Source organism: Arachis stenosperma, chromosome 1 (genome assembly GCF_014773155.1).
Source record: "Arachis stenosperma cultivar V10309 chromosome 1, arast.V10309.gnm1.PFL2, whole genome shotgun sequence".
Lineage (NCBI taxonomy): Eukaryota > Viridiplantae > Streptophyta > Magnoliopsida > Fabales > Fabaceae > Arachis > Arachis stenosperma.
Window position 1 is genome coordinate 66,024,912 of NC_080377.1, and position 6,172 is coordinate 66,031,083.

General features: G+C 37.5%; 1 non-coding gene across 1 annotated transcript; it reads left to right on the forward strand.

Moving 5' to 3' along the window:
• Positions 1–2,236: 2,236 nt before the first annotated feature.
• Positions 2,237–2,340, forward strand: LOC130953153 (small nucleolar RNA R71). The gene has a single exon (XR_009075330.1). It is a non-coding gene; the product is annotated as a small nucleolar RNA R71 (small nucleolar RNA).
• Positions 2,341–6,172: the final 3,832 nt, after the last annotated feature.

A 6,172-nucleotide genomic window follows, 5' to 3' on the forward strand; every position in this document is an offset into this window, starting at 1 on the left:
GTGATCCTGTGGGGTCCACAGATCCTGAGGTGTCAAGGAATTCCATCCCTGCACCAAATAGGCATGTAAAATGCCTTTGCACACCATTCTGGCGTTTAAACGCCCATTGGTGCACGTTCTGGGCGTTCAACGCCCATGTAAAGCATGTTTCTGGCGTTGAACGCCAGTTTCATGCTTGTTACTGACGTTCAGCGCCAGCTTTTCTTCTCTAGGAACATTCCTGGCGTTCAGCGCCAGAATGTTGCTTGTTTCTGGCGTTCAACGCCAGAATGATGCTCTGTTCTGGCGTTGAACGCCGGCCAGATGCATCTTACTGGCGTTGAACGCTAGCCTGTGCGTCCTCCAGGGTGTAAATTTTTTCTTCTGCTGTTTTTGACTCTGTTTTTAATTTTTATGATTTTTTCGTGACTCCTCATGATCATGTACCTAATAAAACATAAAATAACAATAAAATAGAATAAAATAAAAATTAGATAAAATTGGGTTGCCTCCCAACAAGCACTTCTTTAATGTCAATAGCTTGACAGTGGCTCTCATGGAGCCACAAGGTGATCAGGTCAATGTTGTATAGTCCCAACACCAAACTTAGAGTTTGGATATGGGGTCTTAATCACCAAACTTAGAGTTTGGTTGTGGCCTCCCAACACCAAACTTAGAGTTTGACTGTGGGGGCTCTTCTTGACTCTGAACTGAGAGAAGCTCTTCATGCTTACTCTCTTTTGTCACAGAGGGATGGCCATGTGCCTTAAACACAAGGTAGTCCCCATTCAATTGAAGGACTAATTCACCTCTGTTGACATCTATCACAGCTCCTGCTGTGGCTAGGAAAGGTCTTCCAAGGATGATGCAATCATCCTCTTCCTTCCTAGTGTCTAAGATTATGAAATCAGCAGGGATGTAAAGGCCTTCAACCTTTACTACCACGTCCTCTACTAATCCATAAGCTTGTCTTAATGACTTGTCTGCCAATTGTAATGAGAACAAGGCAGGTTGTACCTCAATGATCCCCAGCTTCTCCATTACAGAGAGTGGCATAAGATTTATCCCTGACCCCAGATCACACAGAGCCTTTTCAAGGGTCATGGTGCCTATGGTACAAGGTATTAGGAACTTGCCAGGATCTTGTTTCTTTTGAGGTAGAATTTTCTGGATCCAAGTATCTAATTCACTAATGAGCAAGGGAAGTTCACTTTCCCAAGTCTCATTACGAAACAACTTGGCATTCAGCTTCATGATAGCTCCTAAAAATTGAGCAACTTGCTCTCCAGTCACATCTTCATCCTCTTCAGAGGAAGAATATTCTTCAAAGCTCATGAATGGCAGAAGGAGATTTAATGGAATCTCTATGGTCTCTATATGAGCCTCAGATTCCTGTGGATCCTTAATAGGAAACTCCTTCTTGTTTGAGGGATGTCCCAGGAGGTCTTCCTCACTAGGATTTTTGTCCTCCTCCTCCCTTGTGCATTCGGCCATGTTGAGTATATCAATGGCCTTGCACTCTCCTTTTGGGTTCTCTTTTGTATTGCTGGGGAGAATACTGGGAGGAGTTTCAATGACTTTCTTACTCAGCTGGCCCACTTGTGCCTCCAGATTTCTAATGGAGGATCTTGTTTCACTCATGAAACTGAAAGTGGCCTTTGACAGATCAGAGACTATATTGGCTAAATTAGAAGTGTTTTGTTCAGAATTCTCTGTCTGTTGCTGAGAAGATGATGGATATGGCTTGCTATTGCCCAGCCTATTGCGTCCACCATTGTTAAAGCCTTGTTGAGGCTTTTGTTGATCCTTCCATGAGAAATTTGGATGATTTCTCCATGATGAGTTATAGGTGTTTCCATAAGGTTCACCCATGTAATTAACCTCTGCCATGGCAGGGTTCTCAGGATCATAAGCTTCTTCAGAAGCTACCTCTCTAGTACTGTTGGATGCATGTTGCCATCCATTCAGATTTTGAGAGATCATGTTGACCTGTTGAGTCAACACTTTGTTCTGAGCCAATATGGCATTCAGAGCATCAATTTCAAGAATTCCTTTCTTCTGAGGTATCCCATTATTCACGGAATTCCTCTCAGAGGTGTACATGAACTGGTTGTTTGCAACCATGTCAATGAGTTCTTGAGCCTCTTCAGGCGTTTTCTTCAGGTGAATAGATCCACTTGCAGAATGGTCCAATGACATTTTCGAAAATTTAGAGAGGCCATAATAAAATATATCTAATATGGTCCATTCTGAAAACATGTCAGATGGACATCTTTTGGTCAGCTGCTTGTATCTTTCCCAAGCTTCATAGAGGGATTCACCATCTTTTTGTTTGAAGATTTGAACATCCACTCTCAGCTTGCTCAACTTTTGAGGAGGAAAGAATTTATCCAAGAAGGCAGTGACCAGCTTATCCCAGTAGTCCAGGCTATCCTTGGGTTGTGAATCCAACCATATTCTAGCTCTGTCTCTTACAGCAAAAGGGAAAAGCATGAGTCTATAGACTTCAGGATCAACTCCATTCGTCTTTACAGTCTCACAGATCTGCAAGAACTCAGTTAAAAACTGATAAGGATCTTCAGATGGAAGTCCATAAAACTTGCAGTTTTGTTGCATTAAAGCAACTAGTTGAGGCTTAAGCTCAAAATTATTGGCTCCAATGGCAGGAATGGAGATGCTTCTTCAATCAAATTTGGACGTTGGCTTTGTGAAGTCACCAAGCATTCTCCTTGCATTATTATTATTTTCGGTTGCCATCTCCTTCTCTTGTTCAAAAATTTCTGAAAGGTTACCTTTAGAATAATTTAATTTAGCTTCTCTTAATTTCCTCTTCAGAGTCCTTTCAGGTTATGGATCAATTTCAACAAGAGTGCCTTTTTCCCTGTTCCTACTCATATGAAAGAGAAGAAAACAAGAAAAGAAGGAGGAATCCTCTATGTCACAGTATAGAGATTCCTTTATGCTAGTAGAAAAAAAAAGGGGAGAAGAGTGAAGAAGAATGGGTTCGGATATTTAGATGAAGAGAGGTAAAGAGAAGTGTTAGTAATTAAATAATTAAATAGAAGAAGAAAAGAGAAGGGATATTTCGAAAATAATTTTGAAAGAGGGGTTAGTAATTTTCGAAAATTAAAAATAAAATGTAATTGAAGTTAAAATTTAAAACAATTAATTAATTAAAAAGAATTTTTTTGAAAAAGAGAGAGGTATTTTCGAAAATTGAAGAGGGAAAAGTAGTTAGGTGGTTTTGAAAAAGATAAGAAACAAACAAAAAGTTAGTTAGTTGATTGAAAAGGATTTTAAAATCAAATTTTGAAAAAGATAAGAAGATAAGAAGTTAGATAAGAAGTTAGATAAGATATTTTGAAATCAAATTTTGAAAAAGATAAAATTTTTTGGAAAAGATAAGATAAAAGATAAAAAGATAAGATAAAAATTTTAAGAAAAAGATATTTTGAAAAAGATTTAATTTTTAAAATAACTTAACTAACAAGAAACTACAAAATAAGATTCTAGAACTTTAAAGATTGAACATTTCTTAACAAGAAAGTAACAAACTTCAAATTTTTGAATCAATCACATTAATTGTTAGCATATTTTCGAAAATTAGATATAAAGATAAGGAAAAGATTTTGAAAATAATTTGAAAAATATTTTTGAAATTTTCGAAAATAATAAAAAAAATTGAAAAAGATATGATTTTGAAAAAGATTTTGAAAAGATAAGAATTTTAAATTGAAAATTTGACTTGACTTGTAAGAAACAACTAATTTTAAAAATTTTTGACCAAGTCAACCCAAAATTTCGAAAATTTGGAGGGAAATAAGGAAAAGATATTTTTTTATTTTTGAATTTTTAATTATGAGAGAGAAAAACAACAAAAATACTCAATGCATGAAACTTTTAGATCAAAACAATGAATGCATGCAAGAATGCTATGAATGTCAAAATGAACACCAAGAACACTTTGAAGATCATGATGAACATCAAGAACATAATTTTGAAAAATTTTTGATGCAAAGAAAACATGCAAGACACCAAACTTAGAAATCTTTAATGCATGGATTCTAACAAACAAAAGATGCATATGAAAAACAACAAACAACACAAAACAAGAAAACATCAAGATCAAATAAGAGGACTTATCAAGAACAACTTGAAGATCATGAACAACACTATGAATGCATGGAATTTTCGAAAAATGCAAGAAAAATTTTTAAAGCATGCAATTGACACCAAACTTAAAAATTGACTCAAGACTCAAACAAGAAACACAAAATAATTTTGATTTTTATGATTTTCTAATTTTTTTGGATTTTTATTTTAATTTTTTTCGAAAAACATGGTTGGAAAAACGAAAAAGAAAAGAAAAATTTTGAAAAAGATTTTTGAAAAGAAAATTACCTAATCTGAGCAACAAGATGAACCGTCAGTTGTCCATACTCGAACAATCCCCGGCAACGACGCCAAAAACTTGGTGGATGAAATTGTGATCACATGCTCTTTGTACTTGTATGAAATTCAATAATTGGCTCTATTTGAATTCACAACTCCGTTCAACTAACCAGCAAGTGTACTGGGTCGTCCAAGTAATAAACCTTACGCGAGTAAGGGTCGATCCCACAGAGATTGTTGGTATGAAGCAAGCTATGGTCACCTTGTAAATCTCAGTTAGGCAGATTAAATAGTTTTGGTTTTCAAAAATCAATAATAAAAAGAAAATAAAAGGGATAGAAATACTTATGTAAATCAAGAGTGGGAATTTCAGATAGGCGTATGGAGATGCTGTGCTCCTCTTGAAACTCTACTTCACTACTCACTCTTCCAATCCTTCTTACTCCTTTCCATGGCAAGCTGTATGTCGGGCATCACCATCATCAATGGCTACTTTTAATCCTCTCGGGAAAATGGTCCTATGCGCTGTCACTGCACGGCTAATCGTCTGGAGGCATCACCCTTGGTTGATAGCTACATCCCATCCTCTCAGTGAAAATGGTCCAAATGCTCTGTCACAGCACGGCTAATCATTTGTCGGTTCTCAATCAGGTTGGAGTAGAATCCATTGATTCTTTTGCGTTTGTCACTAACGCCCAGCCTTCAGGAGTTTGAAGCTCGTCACAGTCATTCAATACCGGAATCCTACTCGGAATACCACAGACAAGGTTAGACTTTCCGGATTCCCGGGATCCTACTCGGAATACCACAGACAAGGTTAGACTTTCCGGATCCCCATGAATGCCGCCATCTATCTAGCTTATACCACGAAGATTCTGTTGGGGAATCTAAGAGATATGCGCCCGGCCTAAAGTAGAACGGAAGTGGTTGTCAATCACGCGCGTTCATAAGTGAGAATGATGATAAGTGTCACGGATCATCACATTCATCAAAGTGTTGTGCAACGTATATCTTGGAATAAGAATAAAAGATAATTGAATAGAAAGTAATAGTAATTGTATTGAAACTTGAGGTACAGCAGAGCTCCACACCTTTAATCTATGGTGTGCAGAAACTCCACTGTTGAAAATACATAAGTAAAAGGTTCAGGCATGGCCGAATGGCCAGCCCCCAAAACGTGATCACAGGATTCAAAATACAATCCAGGATCTGGTCAAAGACGTCTAATACAATAGTTAAATGTTCTATTTATAATAAACTAGCTCCTAGGGTTTACATGAGTAAGTAATTGATGCATAAATCCACTTCCGGGGCCCACTTGGTGTATGCTTGGGCTGAGCTTGATCTATCCACGAGCTGAGGCTTCTCTTGGAGTTGAACTCCAAGTTATGACGTGTTTTGGGCGTTCAACTCCGGATCATGACGTTTTTCTGGCGTTTAACTCCAGACAGCAGCATGTACTTGGCGTTCAACGCCAAGTTACGTCATCAATTTCCGAATAAAGTATGGACTATTATATATTACTGGAAAGCTCTGGATGTCTACTTTCCAACGCCGTTGAGAGCGCGCCATTTGGAGTTCTGTAGCTCCAGAAAATCCATTTTGAGTGCAGGGAGGTCAGATTCCAACAGCATCCGCAGTCCTTTTGTCAGCCTTTTTCAGAGTTTTGCTCAAGTCCCTCAATTTCAGCCAGAAATTACCTGAAATCACAGAAAAAGAGACAAACTCATAGTAAAGTCCAGAAATGTGAATCTAACATAAAAACTAACGAAAACATCCCTAAAAGTAGCTTGAACTTACT